The 20,686-nt window shown below is 40.6% G+C and overlaps 1 protein-coding gene and 1 long non-coding RNA gene across 4 annotated transcripts in view; one reads left to right on the top strand and one right to left on the bottom strand.

Annotated features, from left to right (window-relative positions):
- Positions 1-20,686, top strand: part of LOC149138115 (HAD-superfamily hydrolase, subfamily IG, 5'-nucleotidase) — a 619,402-nt gene that overhangs the window by 465,408 nt on the left and 133,308 nt on the right. The window lies entirely within an intron of this gene.
- LOC149138116 (uncharacterized) lies at positions 13,935-14,553 on the bottom strand. Its single transcript, XR_016263997.1, has 2 exons — positions 14,245-14,553; positions 13,935-14,120 (listed from the first exon to the last, which is right to left on the bottom strand). It is a non-coding gene; the product is annotated as an uncharacterized LOC149138116 (long non-coding RNA).

Raw genomic sequence — 20,686 nt, 5'->3', positions numbered from 1 at the left:
CAAACCAAAGATCATTCCCAAGCTTTCAAAGCTTTCTTCTCAGCTTCCTTCTAAGAACACTCTTATCCTCTCTGTCCAACCTTCAGTTGGATTCTTCAGGTTCACTGTCACTGCATGGCTTCACAAGCAGTCTCCATCCATTCTTCACATTTGAGTGAATCTCCATTCTCCTCAAGAAAACAAACATCATTGTGTTTTCTTTATGCTTCTGCAGTCTCTTTATCTCACGCCTTCTACTTATCAGATTCAAATAACTTGATCTCTTCTTTCTTTTGCAATCACTCTTGTATTTTGCACAACTTTGCTTTAATCAAAAGAGCTTAACTTGCTCTGATACCACAAATGACGCAGGGTAAACCCCGCATTACCCACAGTATGCATATAGTATGGATGTTCTCTTTTATCCCAGGAATTTCTATGACCACGTTAGTCAAACCTTCTTAAGAGTATGTTAAGACCCCTTCATTTAATCTTCAAGCGGAAACTTTTCATAGACTTTCTATAGTCTAAACCTTCGCTAATCCTTCTATCAAAACTCTATACTCAACCCTTCATTAAACTCAACCCAATCCTTAAGCCGCACATATATAACCAACCCCACTCTACAACTATGGTTATTTGCTTTTTCCTCAGTCTTCGCACATTACCCGATGCTTCCCTTTATCGCAATCGCAATCTTTCCTCACCGTTAGAACATACCTTTGGAACTCTTGATTAGCGATATGCGAGTACCTTCCCCACCGTTGATTCCTTTCACCCAGATCAACGACTATCGCACTATCGCATCAATCATTATGTGCCTCCTTTGCCTCTCGCATGTGATATGTGATTACAACCGAACTTCAAATAGAATCAAACTGCGCCTATAATCTCTTCGGTTCCGCCTTTTCAATTCCTTTATCGTGATCTTTTCCCACCATCGATCTTGTCTTTGATCTGACGACTGGTGTCTATTCCCGATCACCAAACTAGTCCGACGCTATGTGACCGTTGATCTAGATCCACTTGATCTAACAGTCCAAAACGATGTCGGGTGGAACACTTACGCGAGGTTTAACACCTTTTCGGACCTGATGGGAATTATAAACCCTCCACTTATAAAAGTTTGGGTCCACCCTTACGGTTAACACCCAATCAACTTACGGCCAATATCCGTTGAATGACGAGTTTTTTTTTATCCTACGATCTGCGGCCCTTCAACTAGCACACAGGTTAACAATCAGCCTAATCCCATAGTTGACTGTTACGTGGCATTTACTCTTGTGATCGACGGATGAGATTTATCGTGGGACTTCAACGACGATCCAGCCTTATGTACACTCACTACCCCCGCTGCTCTTTACTATGGTTTTATGCCATTTCTTCAATGTTTTTATGCTTTCGCTTCCTTCGGGTTTCCATTCCTTCATTGTTCTACCACAACTCTTTCCTTCACTTTACTCCACTCGCCCCTTTATACTCCACCTTACTGTAACACTAAAGGCCTCCTTCTATACTGTCCATGTGAACAGAGCCATAACACAAGCTCTATGGTTCTCTCTTCGAACCTCTTGCTGTCTAACAATTCTACCCAAGACTTCTTTTACTGGAATTGTTGTCTCTAAGACAAATCTACCCATAATCGCATCGTGGAGCTGCCTCAACAAATTATACCCAACCGCAATTGGAAGTTGTTCTATTACGCTTCTCTGTGATCCACCTACGATTTTGCCCGAACTCTACCTGCATATATATACAATACAAAATCTCTAATTCACACATAGATTACTTCATACACACACATGAATCAGAATTGAGTTGTTTGTATTAATAACATGTATTTATATAGAAATTCCTTCTTGTCCTGATCTTCTATATCAGTGGCCTTTCTTCTCCTCCTACCTGTAGGCTTACAGTCTGACTGACTGACTCCTCTAACTACTCTTCTAACTACTGATTGACTAACTTGTTCTCGCCTTTTAGGCTTACCTTTATACAAAAAGGTTCTGTTGAACTAATTCTAGTTCAGATCCTTAATTTACTGAACTAAATCCTGAAATTCTTCCAAATCCACTTTTAACTCCTACTTATCCCTAAGAGTCCTCTCTAATTCCTCGAATCAGGAAACCACTTTCTAGTCCAAGACTTTCAATTGATTTCTAACTCTCTCAACATCATTAATCACTCATGTTCTCCTTCATTCGAGAGCATTTACAAATATCCTTACACTTATCTAACTAACCACTCAAAACATTAATAATTACATACATAGTTATCCAACTTCCTTGAAAACACAAGACCCCCTATGTCTACTACAATACAATGATAGTTTCGAGCTAATGCTCCTGCATCATAAAATTTGCAATTTTGATTGGGTTTTAAATAAGAACTTTATGGTGTAATTTTTTTTATTAAAATTCTGTTGATTTGAGGTAGCATCAGATGTGCTCTAAGCCTCAAATTTTGCAGGGAGGCTTGGGCATAGGTATTCCAAAAAACCCAGAAAGCGTTTTGGGAAATTCCACCCAAAAGTGATTTTATTAAAATAATTAATATTTTTAATGGGGTTCCTAAGTCTAAACTAAGGAAAATTAAAATATTAATGGGTATTAATCTAATCAGGGGTGAAACTTCTGGAAAAATCCATGGATCAAATCAAAATGATCTGAGCCTTTGATTATGTTTTAATCTAGGTCGTTGATTGCTCAACAGGAAGATATAAGAAGGGACTTGAGGGTCATTTGAAAAACACATCGGGCAAATACTCAGTAACCCAAGGGAAGTCGATTCTTCAAAAGTAAGTGTTCGATTTCAGAGGGAGAGTTGTAGGGTGAAGGAAGAGGAGGGTATCAGCATTAGTCGGAGATTTAGGAGGAGGGGAAGTAGTGCATAAGAGGGACAACTTAGAGAGGCAGCGTGACAGAGGACACGGTCCTCACGTAGAAGATGACGTAGAGGTGACACAGTGGAGGCTGGAGGGTCTCTTGAGTGTCTGAATTTCTCTAGTGATTAGGAGGAAAATTATCTCAGGTGTTTTCACAAAGGTTTCTCTATGTTCTGCAAATCATTCCTTGTAAAGAGATTGTTGCTGAAGAATAATAAAGAAACCCTCATCTGTTGCACCGATTTTCCCGTATTAGGTTTTTTGGGGACTATTGTCCAAAAACAACTATGTTGATGTGATTGATTATTGTGCTTGTATTTCATTGTTCTTTTCTCTATGTTATTATGTGACAACTGCAGTAGAATTTACTTTGATGTTTACTGAAGGGTTTTGTAAATAACTTATTGTGGAAAATAAGTAGGAGAAATAAATCAGTTGCTGCAGTAGAATTTCATGTTAGAAATTTTCACTTGGTATCGGCGCTGAGATCGGGCAACAGGATTAGAGAATCTGCAATGAGTCGTGGACATGATGCTAGAGCAACAACTCAAAGGGACTCATGCAGTTCTCCCGAGAAAGAGGAAAACACGAAGAATATAATGGATCATGACAGTTCTGTGTTGGCTTCTAGACTAGAAGAAGAAGTCGCTTGCTTGTCAAGTTTTCCTTCCACTGAGGTTTGGTATATTGATAGTGGGGCTTTTGCGCACATGATGGGAATACGAGAATGTTTCTCGAGCTAGCAAGAAGAACAGATGAACTTCCAAATCACCATGGGAAATAAGGCAAAATGTACCCTGTTGGAAGAGGTACTATAGTTTTTCAAACAGAAGCAGGGGATTGATTTCAAGCTACCAATGTGTTGCATGTGCCTAGATTGGGAATGAAGTTACTCTTTGTATCACAGATACAAAACAAGGGCTATGATGTATACTTCATTGGGAAAAGTATATGTCAAACATCCGAGTTGGAAGAAAAAGGTCCAAATTGGAGTCAGAAGCAATAGACTGTATAAGTTACAGCTAGAGTCTCCAATGGCACTAATAGGAAGTAGTGGTGAAAATGATTTGAATGAACTATGGCACAAAAGGATGGGGAACTTACACCATGGGGCTCTACGAATTCTCAGAGAAACCATCACAGGAGTTCTAGAATTAAGTACCAAACGAGACGATGTACATAGAGGTTGCGTACTGGGTAAGTACGCCAAAGAGGCTTATTCCAGAAGTAACAATACAGCAAAGAGTGTTCTGGGATTAATACACTCAGATATCTGCGGACCAATGTCCACAAAAGCTCTTAGTGGTGTTGAATACTTCGTCACCTTCATTGATGACCATTCCAAGAAGACTTGGATCTACTTTCTAAAAACCAGGGATGAGGTTTTTGATCAATTCAAAGAGTTTAAAGCTTTGGTTGAGAATTTGACAGGGAAGAGGATAAAAGTGTTGCGCTCAGACAATGGTGGAATATATATTGATAAAGACTTCACTGAGTTTTGCGCAAGGAAATGCATCAAAAGAGAATGGACAGCTCCATATAATCTGGAGCAGAATGGAGTAGCAGAGAGGAAGAACAAAACTTTTGTTGAAGCAATGAGGGCAATGATGTATGATCAGGATATGCCCAAATTTCTATGGGCAGAAGCATGCAACACAACAGTATATGTTCAGAACAAGACTCCTCATAGGGCATTAGGTAAGATTACTTTGGAGAGTGTCTTCACTGGCAAGAAGCCTGAAGTGAGTCATTTTAGGATATTTGGGAGCTTGGCATACTGCCATATACCCGAAGAAAAGAGGAAGAAGTTGGATCAAACTGTAGAAAAAGAATATCTTGTGGGATATAGTGAGAATGCTAAGGCATATAGAATCTACCTTCTGGGCAATAGAAAGATCGTAGTACAATGGGATGTAAAGTTCATGGAGCACAGAGCTTTTAGGAGATCTTGAGAAATGCCTTCTGAAAAGCCGTCAAAGGATGATCCATTGGTCCAGCCACTTCGACCAACAGAAACTAGTACTAGTATTTCTCCAAGGCATAAGAATCCGGAAGCATCACAGCAGGTGGAATCTTAGGAGGACGAGCAAATAGATCCACCCACTATCAGTGGAGGAACGAGCCGGGAACTTCGACAGATACTACGGGACATAAAAGATTTCATTGGAGCTCCTAGGAATGAGAAAAGGGAGTGTAGGCAACCAGATAGATACCAAGCTTTAGTGGCTCAGGTTGGAGAACCCTCTAGTTTTCAGGAGGTCGTTCAACGTCAAGTATGGGTAGATGCTATGTTGGAGGAATATAGTTCCATAATGGTCAATGATGTCTGGGAAGTGGTACCTAGACCTAAGGACAGATCGGTTGTAGGTTCGAGATGGATCTACAAGGTCAAGTATGTTGTAGATGGCAGCGTGGAAAAATACAAAGCCAGGTTCGTGGCTAAGGGGTGTGCTTAGAAGGAAGGGATAGACTACGAAGAAACCTTCGCCCTAGTAGTCAGGTATACTTCTATTAAATCCATGATATCCCTTACAGCACAGATGGGGTGGGAGATTCACCAGATGCACGTCAAGATTGTGTTCTTGAATGGGGTGATAGAAGAAGAAATATACATTGAACAACTAGAGGGCTTTGAGACACATGAGAAGAAAACTCATGTATGTAGGCTGAAGAAAGCCTTGTATGGGCTTAAACAAGCGCCTAGAGCATGGTACAGTCGAATTGATGGTTACTTGCAGAAGATGGGATTCGTCAAGAGTGACGCATATCCCAACCTCTACTATCTGACTGTAGAGAATGAGCCTCTAATTTTGGTGTTATATGTAGATGACCTTTTTCTGACAGGTTCATCTAGGCTCATCAAAGATTGCAAGGAAAACCTAGCTACAAAATTTGACATGAAGGATTTGGGACGGATGCATTATTTTCTGGGGTTGGAAGTTTGATAGTAGAAGGATGAGATTTTCCTTGGACAAGGGAGATTCGCTACAAATTTTTTAAAGAGGTTCAGAATGCAGGACTATAGACCCATGGCTACTCCAATGATTACCAACTAGAAGAAGATTGATGCGTCTAAAGATATAGAAGTAGATACCACCTTGTATAGGTAGCTCATAGGGTCCCTGATGTATCTGGTCAAGACTAGGCCAGACATTTGTTATGCTATCAACACCCTCAGTCAATTCATGGTGGAACCGAAGAGGGCACACTAGGCAACAACCAAGCATGTTCTCAAATATATACGAGGAACAATCGAGCATGGATTAATGTACACTTGAGGCAATGATATTAGACTGAGTGGGTTCACTGATGCAGATTAGGTTGGAAGTTCAGTGAATCGGAAAAGTACCACTGGGTACTATTTCAAATTTAGATCAGGAATGACCTCTTGGTGTAGTAGGAAACATAAATCTGTAGCTCTGAGCTTAGCTGAAGCTGAATATATGGTAGCTAGCACAACATCGTGTGAAGCCATATGGCTTAGAAAGTTGCTTGTGAATCTATTCAGGAAAAGGATGGAAGCGACCAATATTTTGTGTGATGATCAGAGTTGCATCAAGCTCTTTGAGAATCCAGTTTTTCATGATCGGGCAAAGCACATTGACATTAGGTGACACTTTATTAGAGACTGTGTCCAGTGGGGTGCGATAAAGTCACAGTACACTCCGATAGGAGAACAGGTGGCAAACATTCTCACCAAGGTGCTCTAGGAAGAACAAAGTTTGTTTATTTCAGGGAGAAGATGGGGATGATTGAGAATCTGTTTCAGTGGTAGAAACGGATAGTGTAGTACTTAAGAGGGAGTTACAACACAGATGAAACAATGACATCAATAGGGTCATGGGTAGCAGTACAGTGGTGGTTTGACAGTGGTTAGTAGAACAATTTCCGTGAAGGAAATCGAAATTCAAAGGGAGCTTGTTCCATAGAGGATTTCTAGTGCCAAAGAAATCTAGATCCGAGTTTTGTTGGGGCAGCATCGAAAGAGGGAGAAGAGAAACAGTTCAACATTCATTGAGCAGAGATGGTCATTAACGAAATGAGGGATCAGGATAGGTTGGATGGAGCATCTAACTTCGTCATCTGGAAGGCCAGGATCCTAGTAGTTTTGGATAAACATCGCATCAAGGATTATGCCTTGAAGACGATTGTTATTCCGGTTGATGTTGATCCTCACAAAAAGTACGAGGAGGCTTAGGCAAAAGCAAAGTGCATGATCTTGGATAGGGTCAAGGATCATGTGATCCCACATATTGCTGAGAAGGACACAACAAGGGAAATGTGGGAGGCCTTGACCACATTGTACGAGGGAACTTCCGTTCAGCGGAAGATGTTGCTTGAGAGTCAGCTGAGACAGTTTCAGATGCAGAAGGGAGAAGAAATCGATCCCTTCCTTCTCAGGTTGCAAAGGATCCGTGACCAGCTAGCTTTCGTAGGGGCTACACCAAATGCTGAATTTATGGTTAGGACTGCACTGAATACAGTCACTGAAGACTGCGAAACCTTTGTCCAAAGCATCTTGGGCAGGGCTTCTCTTCCCAGTTGGGAGGAGATGTGGGCAGCTCTTTGACAAGAAGAGATCAGACGATGGACCAAGGCGGGAAGCAACAACAAAGGGATCAGAATCAAGAAGGAGGAAGAGGAGAATGCGGCTCTTGCATCAACGAATTAGCAAGGGCAGCAAAAACGATAGAAGAAGGACATATCCAAAGTCATATGCTTCAGATGTGGAGAAATGGGTCATTTCGCCGCACAATGCCCTCAGAAGAAGAAGGGAAAAGAAGAGAAGTCAGACTCAAAGGCTGCTCCAGTGCAAGCTGACAGAGAGGACGATGATGATTGCGCCATGAATGGCCATGCACCTCTAGAAAGAAGTGGGGTGATATAGAACTGTAGTTGGAGCTACAGTGAAGTGAAGGGTAGGATCCTTGAGGTGCCCAAACTCTTGGATCACATACGGGTACGAGAGCCCTTAATGATAGTAGCAGAATGATGAGAGTCAGTTGGTGCGAGGGATGATGGAGCAACAGTGGTAAAGCTAGAGCGCCAAAGTCTAAAGCAATACAATGGAGTGTTACAGCGGTGCGGAAGGCACAAAGCAGATAAAACAACAATGCAGTAGCATCAGAGGGCCAACACAGACTAGCAACACAGGTAGCTTCAAAGTCAAGGGGATCCAGAGTCCAGACTGACCAGCATGTCAACTTTTGGGTGGCGTTTTAGTTGCTTACTTCTCAACAAATGAGTTGCAGTGCAATAGTTAGCAGTGGCAGTGTTATGGGCAGAATGATGCAACATATTGAGAAGGAGCTACAATACAGATGCAACAGTGACAGTGGCAGTGCCATGGGCAACAATATAGATTGCCTGTTGCAGCAACACAGTGGATGAAGGGAAACAGGCGGAGCATCAGCAGTGCAGAGGACCAATGTTGTGGATCAGTGTGATACTTTTGCTGGGAAGTATTGCTAGAGCACATTCCTCACTAAGAGGGAGTGTTGATTTTTGGGTAGCATTGGATGTGCTCTAGCTCCAAAATTTTGTGGAGGGGCTAGAACACATGAGATCTCCGAGACCTAGAAATCGTTTGGAGAAATTTCACATGGAGTGCATGTTATTCAAATAATTAATTATTTTTAATGGTGCCTAAGTTAAAACTTAGGAAATTAAAATAATTAAAGTGAATTAATGTAAATATGGGCGAGAAGCTTCTAAGTTACAAGGATCAAGTCTAATTTAATCTTAGTTGTTGATTAGAGATTAGATAACGATCGTTGATTTCTCAACAGGAAAAGTATAAAGGAAGGCTTGGGGTCAGTTGGAGAACACACACAGGGAGAGCAGCACTTGAGCTAGATTGAAATTCTAGGGCATGGTTTGCTGAGAATTTCAGAGGAAGCTTCTAGTGCAGAGAGGGGCAGTTCGGCAGTAGGACTTTCGTCCAAGGCCGAGAATGCATAACGGAGAAGCAACACAATGCCAGGGAGAGACAGTGTAGCTCCAGGAGGGTGACGCAGAGGCTGGAGGGTTGACGCAGTCCCAACACAGAGCTGGGAGCAACCATCGCTACACATCACTGGCAACAACGCAGTCACCTGTGGGGTTTGTTCATCTAGTTGCTAGATCTGCCAAAATATCAGTCTCCGGATAGACGTACTTCTGCCTGGTTTATTCTCTGTTGGGTGAGCCGGATTTGGCACCCTAGCTGTATTCAAAAATCTGCATAATAATAAAACCCTCATATCTGCTGCACTGATTTTCCCACACTGGGTTTTTTCGGGGACATTTAGTGCAAAAATAAGTGTGTGCTTCATGTGGTTATTTCATTTATTTTTTAGTACTTAATCTGTATATTGGTGTGGGCTGCAGTGTATTTGCATTAATATTTTTTGAATAATTCTGAAAATAACTTGTTAAAATGAAGAACACAAGTACGTAATGCAAATCAGTTTACTAGAGTAGGATTTATGATTTGTTAGATTCATAAATTTTCACGTTAGGAGCCTTCCAAGTTAGGTCAACAAGGAATAGACAATTAGATTAGCAAGTCATCAAGTTAAGAACACTTAGATCCTTAATGTCAATGTATAAGAGAATAAGAGATGCCAATATCCAATAAATTCTTAGATTTGCTTTAAGCGACCATTGAACAAGATTATTGGATTATGCCATGTGCTTTAGAGCAAGAAATTTGAAATGTTTAAGTTCATACAACTCACAAGTGACAATCAAAGTGTTAGATGCTAGCAATCTTGTTCACAATAGTTGTTAAAATTGGCAACTAGGGCCAAACTCCATGTGGGTCATCTTATTCATGGCAGCTGATATTTTTCTTGGATCCCTCTCATCAAGAGGTGTAGGATTGATCTAAAGATCACCCGATTCCGATAAGTATTCATGGAGTTATGAATTTATTTGTGTTATAAGATAATTCGTCAAGGTCGACCAACAACCAAATACACCCCCATGTGCTCAACGTTTTAGTATAAAAGGAGATGACTTGAGAGTCATTTCACACACACTTTTCTCATGATTTCTCTCCACTTGTCTTGGGTTTTAGTGTGAGAGAAATCTAGGAGGAAGTAGTCCTAAGACGCAGGAGGAAAGAAGGCTTAACAATAAGCCCTAACCGCAGTCCTAGCCCTAGCTTCTATGCATAACCTAGCCGCAGTCAAGAATAAGAAATATGCTGCCCTAATCTAGAGGACGTAGTCATGAAGAATAGCCCTAACCTATACGTTGGTCTCTACACTATCAAGAAGGAGCCCTAGCCTACACGCTGGTCTCTATGCAGTCAAGAAGGAGGCTGCCCTAGACAACGTGGAGAGGCTATATAAACAGCGTGGAGAGGCGGTATGGACAGCGTAGGCTTGGAACCATGGTTAGGAGGCTACCCTAGACTAGCGTGAAAGGGATGTATGGACAACGGAGTCTTAGCCGCATTTTGAAGGGCCAAAAGGGACAGCGTGGGGAAGCTTAAGGAGCAGTGTGGAGGGTTGTGGTAGGAAAAACTGTTGTAGGTGACAATGGATCTATTAAGGGCTAGTTTAGGGCTATTTCCAGGTACAGTTAAGAGCAGGAAAGGCAAGCAGCCAGGCCGAGGAGAATAGAAGCAATACGCTGCTGTTGTGTTGGGACAGCAGCTAGGTATGGCAAGGTATAGCTTGACTGTTAGGGACAACAGCTTCAGCAATACAACTAGGTAGTAGTGCTAGTAAATAGGACAACTAGGCTACATGGTGTTGTTAACTAGTGCAGCAAAGTAAATAGGACAACTGGGCTACATGGTGCTGCTAACTAGTGCATCAAAGTAAATGGGATAGCTAGACTACATCCTGTTGCTAAGATGCATGGGACAGCAAGGTGCATAGTGCTGCAAAGGCACATGGGACAACAACAAGCATGTATAGCATGGCAAGCATAGCAAGCCGTGTTGGGACAACAACAAAACAATGGGACAACAAGCAAACATGGAATGGCTATGTCACTAACAGTGGGACAACAGTATGCCACATAGGACAACAGTGGCTAGCATGGTGCAACAATGGCACATGGGACAACAGTGCAACATAAGGTGCAATAGTATGATGTGTACAACATGGTCATGAGGTCCAGCATTGTGATGATGGGTGCAGCACGGTGAGGTGCAGAATGATGACAAGATGCAACACAATGATAGGTGAAGGAGTCACCTTGGAGAATCAGTTGAAGAAGCATGTCTTCAACTGATCTCATGTATCATCTTCTTAGAGATGATCTATGCTCTTATTTAGATAAGTCAAAGTGTTGACTTCTGTTGTAAATGTACTCTCTCTCTCTCTCTCTCTTTGTTGAACTATTGAAGAACATATAAGAAGAATTGATCAAGGGTTTCCCCACATTGGGGTTTGTCCCTGGCTAGCACCACATCTTGTGTCCTCTTGTCTCGGCTTGTCTCGTGCGATTTACGTTTATGTTCTATCTACAGTTTACTTTAATGCTGATGTGATTGCTAATCTGGAAAAGATATTGAACTAACTATGAAAATTGAAATAAATTGCTCTAAGCATAGAACATACCTAAATTAACATGGTATCAAAGTTGAGGTGAAGACAAAGCCCAAGCAAGAGTGAAAGAGCAATCACCGAAGACAGTTGAGAAAGGACAAAAGGATTAGTGGATTCCTCATCCCTCTTCAGATTCACTGAGGGTGAAATCGAAGCAGGGAATATTATCAGAATGGCGCAGTGGAAGCTTCTGATGGCCTACCTAAAGATCACTTCAATGGGAAGTCTGGATCTAAGGGTGGAAGGAAAGGCAGATGCCTTGGTTGTAATAAGTCCGGCCATTATACGAAGGAGTGTTCGAATGGTAGGGACACATCACTTGATGATGATAACAATCATTCCAGGGACATCTTCAATGATCAGAGGAATGACAGGTAATGCAGGTCATCAAGGAAACGGCTGACTCTTCAAGAAAGCAAGGAACCCCAAGTATGAAGAATTGAATGTTGTTTCTAATAAGATAAATAAGCTTTATCTTGTATTGGCCCTCTCCTTCAGATTCTTTGGGAATCTGGCTTATTGATTATAGTGCTTCAAGGCACTTCATCAGATAGAAGGGTGCTCTCTCTAGTTTAGTAGAGATGGAAACAATCGTGGAATTATACTTGGAGCCGATGCCACCTATCCTAGAAAGGGTGTAGGGAATGTTACCCTTAATTGAATGAGGGTAACTCGATTCATTTACAAGAATCTCTTTTGTGTACCTAATCACAAGAAGAACTTGGTGACCATTTCGGTAATGGAAGTCAAAGGCTTCAAGGTAGCATTCATCGATGGAACGCTGCGTATTTGAAAATGGAATTTTCAAAGATGCTTTTGAGTTTAGGGTTGTATCAAATTGCAGGAGGTCCATTAGGGACCATGTCAGTTAACACATCCCATCTATAACACCGGAGGTCTACTTATGGGGCCCTACCCGATGTGAGTCAGATGGTGACAGGGATGCCTGAATCCAAGAAGAGCATAAAGGTACATGTCCGAGATGTACCGAAGGAAAATCTTACTAGGGGACGATTCCACTCATGTAGTAGGTCCACAGGTTTGGAACAACCCGAGGGGTTTGAGATTCATGATCGGGAATCTCATGTACGCAAGTGGAAGAAAGCCCTCTATGGCTTGAAGCAAACTCCCGGGCTTATGATGAGAGGATTGATAGTTGTCTGGTGAAGCTGAGATTCACTAGGAGTGAAGCCGATCCAAACCATTGCTTGAAGGTTGTGGATGATTGACCTCTCATATTGGCACCTTCTGAGGATGACCTATTTCTGACAGGTGCAGACCTCTCATTTGCAAAAGTAAGAGGGAGTTGGATTTCAGATTGGGAATGGTGAACTGCAAGCCCGTGACCACCTCGATGGAGCTTAACTTTCAGAAGTTATGTGGTAGTGATGCTGGACCAGATTTGGGAAATTCCTTTGAGTTTCATAGACTCATTTGCATTGATGTTCTTGGTGAACTTCCGTTTGGATATATGTTTTTCAGTTAGCATGTTGGGCTCATATTTGGTTGAGCCTCACTAGATTGGTGCCAAGAATTTTCCAAGATGTCTTCGAGGCATAATCTCTCATAGATTGAAATACACTGCTGGAAATGAGCTGCATGATTATTCAAATACTAACTAGGCAGGCAGTGTGGAGGATCTCAAGAGCACTTCTGAATGCTGATTCTCCTTGGGCTTTGCTCGATATCCTAGATGAGCAGGAAGCAGAAGATGGTTCCTTTGAGCACCGCTATGATTGAATACATAGCTACAAGTATGACCTCGTGTGAAGCTGCCTAGTTGTGGAAGCTCTTCAGTGAGCTGTTTGTACCAATGTTGTTAAAAGCGCGATCGGGATTTAATCGGCGCCGGGAAAAAAGCGGAAAAATTCGTTAAAATCGGGAAAAAATCGGAAAAATCGGGAAAAAATCGTTTGGCACAAAAATATTCATTTTTTTTCATTTTTTTTCAATTTTTTTAATATCTGAACCATCTACAACATAAAATAAATACATTGACACATAAATATGATAAAAAAACTAATATATAAGATGTTTAATATCATTTCTAGCGCTAAAATCACACATAACATTGAATCATGTCCTGAATAGTAAGTCCTGAGTCCCAACTCAGCCTCAAAATATCAACAAAAAATATGATAATGTATCTCATCATGTCATAATGTCATATACAATAAAATGAAAGTCTAAGACTCTAATCCTATTGATTTCCTCTGCCCCTCTTGCGAGAAAATGTCACTGCTTTCCCTTTCCCCCTAGATGAAGATGCTGGTGCCTGTGGTGGTGGAAATGGCAGTGGAGTCTGACGTGCTCTAGAAGCTGAAGAAGTAGCTGTAGAAGTAGCAGCTACTGTAGGTAGACAGAGACCACATCCTCTAGTGGTAGCCCGGGTAGGCGGTGTCACCTCCTCCTCCTGCTCCTCCAACTCCTCCTCCTCCTGCTCCTCCAACTCCTCCTCCTCCTGCTCCTGCTCCTGCTCCTGCTCCTCCTCCTCCTCCTCCTCCCCCTCCTCCTCCTCCCCCTCATCCTGCACTAACCAATCCTCAGTGGGATCCATGAGAGGCCTCTCGGTCTCAACCCTCCATTCAGCAGTGGTGTCAATCTCATCCAATGAGATGGCATCCATATCAGGTGTCTTGTCTAGTTGCCTCACCCACAATCGAAGATTGTAGTAGACATAGACCATGTCATTAAGTCTACGGGACTCCAACCTGTACAAAGTTCATGAAATAATAATTAATAATTAATATTATAAAAAAAAATATTGTTTAATGAATTCAAAAATTTATTTGGAAATTTGCAATATTTTAAATGTTTAAGTGTTAAGTTGTTAACCTATTGCGCTTCTTGTTGTGTATTTTTTCAAATACACTCCAATTGCGCTCACATCCCGAGGAGCTGCATGTTTGGCTGAGGATACGTATGGCAAGCTTTTGCAAAAGGGGTACTCTGCCACCATACATCTTCCACCATGCGGCTACAACAAAATTACAAATAAACATAAGAAAAAAATGGAATTTGAAGAGACAATGAAATTTGAAACAAAGTTACAAAGTACAAAGTTACAAACTAAAAAATACCTGGCATTTTGACCGTCCTATCAAAGATAGCCATATCAAAGCCAAATGTGCCACCTGACATCTTATACGTCTCAATTTGTTTAGAGATCTCCATACGTTGTTCTGGAGTTTTCACCATCTTCTGGACACAGGTTAATAATCCATCCATGATTTCAGCATCAAAATCAAACCCACATGCATAAGAAAATGCAGGGTTCAGGAAAAGCCCAGCAGCATGAATGGGACGATGGAGTGTGTTGTTCCATCGCTCATCAATGACGTTCCATAGAAGGAGTTGTCTCTGGAACCCATCATCTCCCTTGTCATCATAGTAGGACCGAATGGCTTCTTTGGCCCTGTCCATGGCTTCATACAAATAGCCCATTGCGGGCTTCTCACCATCTACCAACCGAAGAACCTTTACCAAAGGTTCAGTGACAGCGCACACCTCCTGCACTCCCGCCCAGAAGTCTTCTTGGTATGAAACAAGTCTGCAGACGGCCTCTCCTTCTGGTTTGCGGCTCATTGGCGAAGAACGCCACTCCTCTGAAACAAACATTCTCTTCAAATCCCACATAGATTTCAAGAGGGATTGAAGAGATATGAAACTCGTCGCAAACCGTGTAATGGCGGGGCGCACCAACTCTTTGTTGTTGGTGCATTTTCTCATCAAGCTAAGCACAGATGTGTGATTGTAAATAAATTTTGTGATGGTTTTTGATGAGTCAACAGCCTCTTTGACAAAGGGAATTTTCCCTATGTCCTCTAACATCAAATCAATACAATGGGCAGCACAAGGTGTCCAAAATAAAGTAGGATGCCTGTCCATAAGCATTCTACCAGCAGCAACATAATTTGCAGCGTTGTCCGTTATGACTTGGACAACATTTTCTGCACCCACCTCCAAAATAAACACATCCAGCAAATCACATAAATTTTTTGCATCTTTGATTTGATGAGTTGCATCAATAGATTTGATAAACATAGTCCCCCTGGGACAACTAACCAAGAAGTTTATAAGGGTTCTCCCCTTTTGGTCAGTCCAACCATCTGACATAACAGTGCATCCTGTTTGTGCCCAGGATTCCCTAAAATCCTCCAATCTTTGGGTGCAGTCACGCTTTTCATCTTGAAGAAGCCGGCCTCTGAAATCATGAAGAGAAGGGATTTTGTACCCCGAGCCAACACTGGCAATAGCATCAACAGTAGGTTGGAAAAATGGATTATTCCTTACAATGCTGAAAGGAATATCACTCCAGAGGAGAAATTTTGTCATCAACTTGTCAACTTGTTCTTTTTTAGTTCTTTTCATCATTGAACCGATAGTTGGTTGTGCACCAGGTGTGGTTCGAGGAACAAAAAATGATGATGCAGCTACCGGATTGACTGACGCTGCAGTAGAACCAGTGCCACTTGGCCCACTTCCTTCAGCTGACCTTTTTAGTTGCCTTTTGAGTTCTTCTTTGGCCTCTTTAGAGTGCTCTAATTCTCCCAATGCTCTCATGGCTTTTCGGATAATTTCAGCATTTGTATTAGGACAGGGCACCACATCACGTCCAGGGATTTTTGCAAGGTGGAACTTCAACCTGTACACCCCCCCGAATATCTCCTTTCCACACAACTTGCAATACAAGTTTTGTCTATCATTCGGAGTTTTAGGGTCACCATATTCCCAGAAAGGATCCAATTTCCTTGGCATGTTTGTTTTTGAATTTTGAATTTGCAAACCTATGGAAAAAATTAAAAATAAGGATTAGGAAATAGGAATTTAGGATTACATAATACAAATTACAATTTAGCATTTGCAAAATTACAAGTTAATTATTTCCAAAATCCCAATTTCTAAACCCAAGTTACCCAACCAAATGCCAATGGCAAATGCAAAAAAACAATGAAAAATAAAAAAAAATAAACAATGTTTAAAGAAAATGAGAAAATAAAAATAAAAAATTGGTTCTCATAGTCATAACAAATAACCCATCCCAAATCAATGAAAAATTTCCAAAAATTCTTTAAAAACAATGAAAAACAAAGTTTTTATAGAAGCAAAACAAAAAAAAATTAATCTACATACCTGGTTTATGGACAAATTGGTGATCTTGGCTTGGATTCCTCCTAAAATCGCTTGGATTCGCTCCCAAATCCGACGGCAACCCTCTCCCTCACTTCTTCTCCTCCTCCTCCGCGCGGACTGCTGAATGAAATAAAATAAAAATCGATTTTCTATATAAAACGCCCGCTGCCCGCGCCTCTGGCGATTTTAACCGAAAAAATCGCGATTTTTTCGAAAAAATCGCGATTTTTTAAAAAACTCGCGATTTTTTCGAAAAAATCGCCTATAAAAAAAAGTGCCGATTTTTATCGATAAAAATCGCGATAAAATCGGATTTGCGAAAAAATCGCGATTTTCCGATAAAATCGCGATTTTATCGCGATTTTAACAACACTGGTTTGTACACATGATGGATACCACCGTGATCTTATGTGTCAACCAGAGGGGGATTCGATTATTAAGTAATGCCGCATTCTATAATTGCTCCAGTATATAGACATTAGATACTACCTTATTTGGAATATGGTACGTTGATGAGCGAGGAGGCTCTATCGCATTGAGACTGATGTATCGGTCACAGACATTCTGTCAAAGCCCCGGGGAAATGTCAAATTTGTGACTTTCCCGAACGACATGGAGTTGTTGAGAGACCTTCTTATGAGGGTCCTAAATGTTGCATGCATTGAGCTCTAGGAGCTCCGAGGGGCTTGGGGTACTTTTTGGAGCAACAAGCGACAATAGGGCGACTCACTGTTATGAATATAATTCATAACAAGTAATTAAATAAAATAAATATAAATATTAAATAATTAAATATTAAGTAGGTTAAATAGTCATTAAGTTAAGTGAAAAGGCATGTCTAAAAGACATGCCCATTCACGAAAGGACACCTGCTTAGGTATATAAATGTGGGTCCTCATTGTAAACATTCATCACTTGTACAATTTTTATATATAATAAATTATTATTTTAAATACCTCATGTATTTTAACATATTAAGTTTTCAAGCTATTAGTTTTCTTGCTTCGACCATAGTTTTTATGCTTCAATGGTATCAAAGCCATAACACATGATATAATCATGCGGGCCTTTGAACGTTGTTCACTGCACAATGTGCCATTACGTTCACGTCCTGAATGCATTGAACAGTTTAGTAAAATTCAAGAAGCATTTTAGCGTTTAGAAAAATCATTTGCAGAAGTTAAAGAATGTCGAAAGGAAATCGATAATAAGGAAAATGATCTAGATGATGATTCTGAGGAAGCTTATATAGATCAAGATGAGGATTCAAATAAAGCTGATCTTGATGTGAATGAGGAAGCTAGAAATGATATGGAAATCGAAGTTAATGATGAAGTTCATGTAAAGATGACTTATGATGAAAGTGAGAAAAAGGATTACAAGCCTACAAAGGGACTTTAACTTGGTATTCCCCATGAGAAGGCATCACAGAAAGGATGTGAAAATAAGATAATGAACAAGCAAGGGTTCTCTTGTGACAGTGAAAGTGGTCTGAAAAAGTTAAATTTTTACAAGGAGGGGTTTTTAAATTATTTTCGAAGTTATGGTCCTATGACGAGATACATATGGTTACCCACTAAGTGCGAGGCGCTTGTTGAAATGGAATGCAAGGGTGCAGATAATTTCATTCAAAGCAATCAAAACCAAAACATTTTGCAGCCTGAAAGGATCGTGACAATGTTAGTTACAGAGGCACAAATCCTGAGTAAGGAGCTGGAGATTTTACTGTTTCACCTATTGAGTACTGATAGCTCCCAGCAATCTGGCCAGTTCAAGCCCAAAGGAAGAGTTCTGAAAGTTCATGTCTCGGACATGAAGTTGCATGTTACAGCACGTTCAATTCAACGAATATTTGAGACTTTGGGTAAAGTTGATGTGATCTTCGTAACAAGACCAAAGCCCATCGATAAGAATCATGGAGTACTTCAATTTTTGGTTCAGTATAGCAAGAGCGAGGAGGCGTTTCAAGCATTCAACAAACTCGATGGGAGATATATGCAGGAGCTGGGTTGTCGACTAGACATAGACTTGACAAACTTAAATGACCTTCATGTCTGCTGCAATTTCATTAAGCCGCATATGGTTAAACAACAACCACAACAGGTGGAGATTATTAACAAAGGTGATGCAGATTCTAGCAACACAGTTTTAATTGTAAAAAACCTTCACTACATCAATCTCAATGACAGGACCACTGTGACACCGGAAATGGTGTACAATATTTTTTCATTGACAATAATTATGCATGGGAAGTCTACGATGAAGTTAACAATAATTATTTTGGCAATTATAACAGTCAACCCTCGACGCTGCACCCGTGCCCTCTCTACTTCAACCCTCAATGCTGCACCTGTGCTCTATATTTGCAATTATAATAGAGTCAACCCTTGACGCTGAACCCATGCCCTCTCCACTTCAACCTTCAAAGCTGCACTTGTGCCTTCTCTGCTATGCCCCCGACCACACACTTCCGCAGATCACTATCTCGACAACTGACAACCGACGAGAAACTCCATGAGCACACACCGTTTAAAAGGTTGTGTCGTGTCTCTAGTCACATCGAGCACCAAAAGACGGCTGGTCAACCCGTCCAGCCACCTCTTCGACTCGGTGTGACAGTTAGCATAGTCATTCGAAACAACATTTAGTTAATTTAATTTAATTAAATTTATATAATATGTAGATATAGTTATATATAATATATATATAATACATAATTATATAACATAGCGAGCATTGATCCTCCTTAAGGTTGAGTTATTTCGCATACTGTCCTTCTCAACAAATCTATAGTCTATTAGCTATGTTATTCTGTTTCAAATCGAACATCTTCTGTCTATCCCAGCTACTGCAATTCCTTTATTAGTTTGGTTTTAATTTTGACACAGTTTTCAATTCAATCACCTGGTAGGACATAGACAGCGATTGCAAAAATGGCAGGAGGAACAGTGCAATCAGCTGGATTTCCTGCGATTCCTCTGTGACGGTTGCAACAAATTATTATGCATGGAGCACCAGTCCTACAGTAGTCACAGGTGCCCCAATGGGAATATTCGCGACCACGTGGTTCACATCTGCCCCACCTGTTCTTCTTATGTATTGCAAGGTCTCAATTAAGACGCTTCCCTCACTCTCCGAAGGCACGCTGAGTCGGGAAACTTTAATCTGAAGAATAAGGTTAAGAAATCATAGCCTTGCCCTATTAAGTGCTACAAAGAAATCGTAACATTTGCGAATTCACATGTGTGCAAGTCTTGCGCTCTAAAGACGTGCTTGAAGCGTCACTTTCCTATGGATCACTCATGTCCCGGTGGCAGTAGTGGTCGGAGAACGACCGATAATTCCAATGTTAAACCCAGTGCAAAGGATAATTTCAACGTCAAATCCAGTGCCACAAATTTTAATCGCGATTGTTCCCCATTCGAGGGGGGTCCACATCGATTCTGGTGATGACGTAGGACTAAATATATGAGGTGTAGATTAATTTTAGCGATTTGTATGAGATTTTTGTTTTCGTAGAGCTTCATATTCAAATTCCAAATCCTTAAAAAAAAAAATTTAAAAAAAAAAAAAATATGAGTTTCAAAAACAAAATAAAATTAGAGTTATTATTAAAAATAAATAAAAAAATCCGAGGGAATATTACTAATGGGGTACATGACGAGAGGATGGCCAGATTATCCAAATTATATACATCAAGGCGAAAGACACTAAGTGAAGAAAATCCACAGCGTTAAAGCTTTGAAGACAAAGCTTCCGAAGGGAAGGGCTATGTTATGAATATAATTCATAACAAGTAATTAAATAAAATAAATATGCATATTAAATAATTAAATATTAATTAGGTTAAATAGTCATTAAGTTAAGTGAAAAGAAAAGGCATGTCTAAAAGACATGCCCATTCACAAAAGGACACCTGCTTAGGTATATAAATGCAGGTCCTCATTGTAAACAATCATCAGTTGTACCACTACCAAACTACTTTGCCAATCACCACACTTTCAATGAATTAGGTTCCTTTAGGATGCCAAGACCACTGTCATATATTAGACTTTAGTATGCCTTCCAAACAGAGACGATAGTCATTGAAATATATGAAATTTCACCTAAACAATGTATTCCCAAATCATACAACCACTTACAT

Source organism: Pinus tabuliformis, chromosome X (assembly GCF_031772625.1).
Source record: "Pinus tabuliformis cultivar Carrire ecotype Pingquan chromosome X, CPIR1, whole genome shotgun sequence".
Taxonomy (NCBI): domain Eukaryota; kingdom Viridiplantae; phylum Streptophyta; class Pinopsida; order Pinales; family Pinaceae; genus Pinus; species Pinus tabuliformis.
The sequence above is the reverse complement of the archived record's forward strand: the minus strand, read 5'-3'. Positions and strand labels throughout refer to the sequence as shown.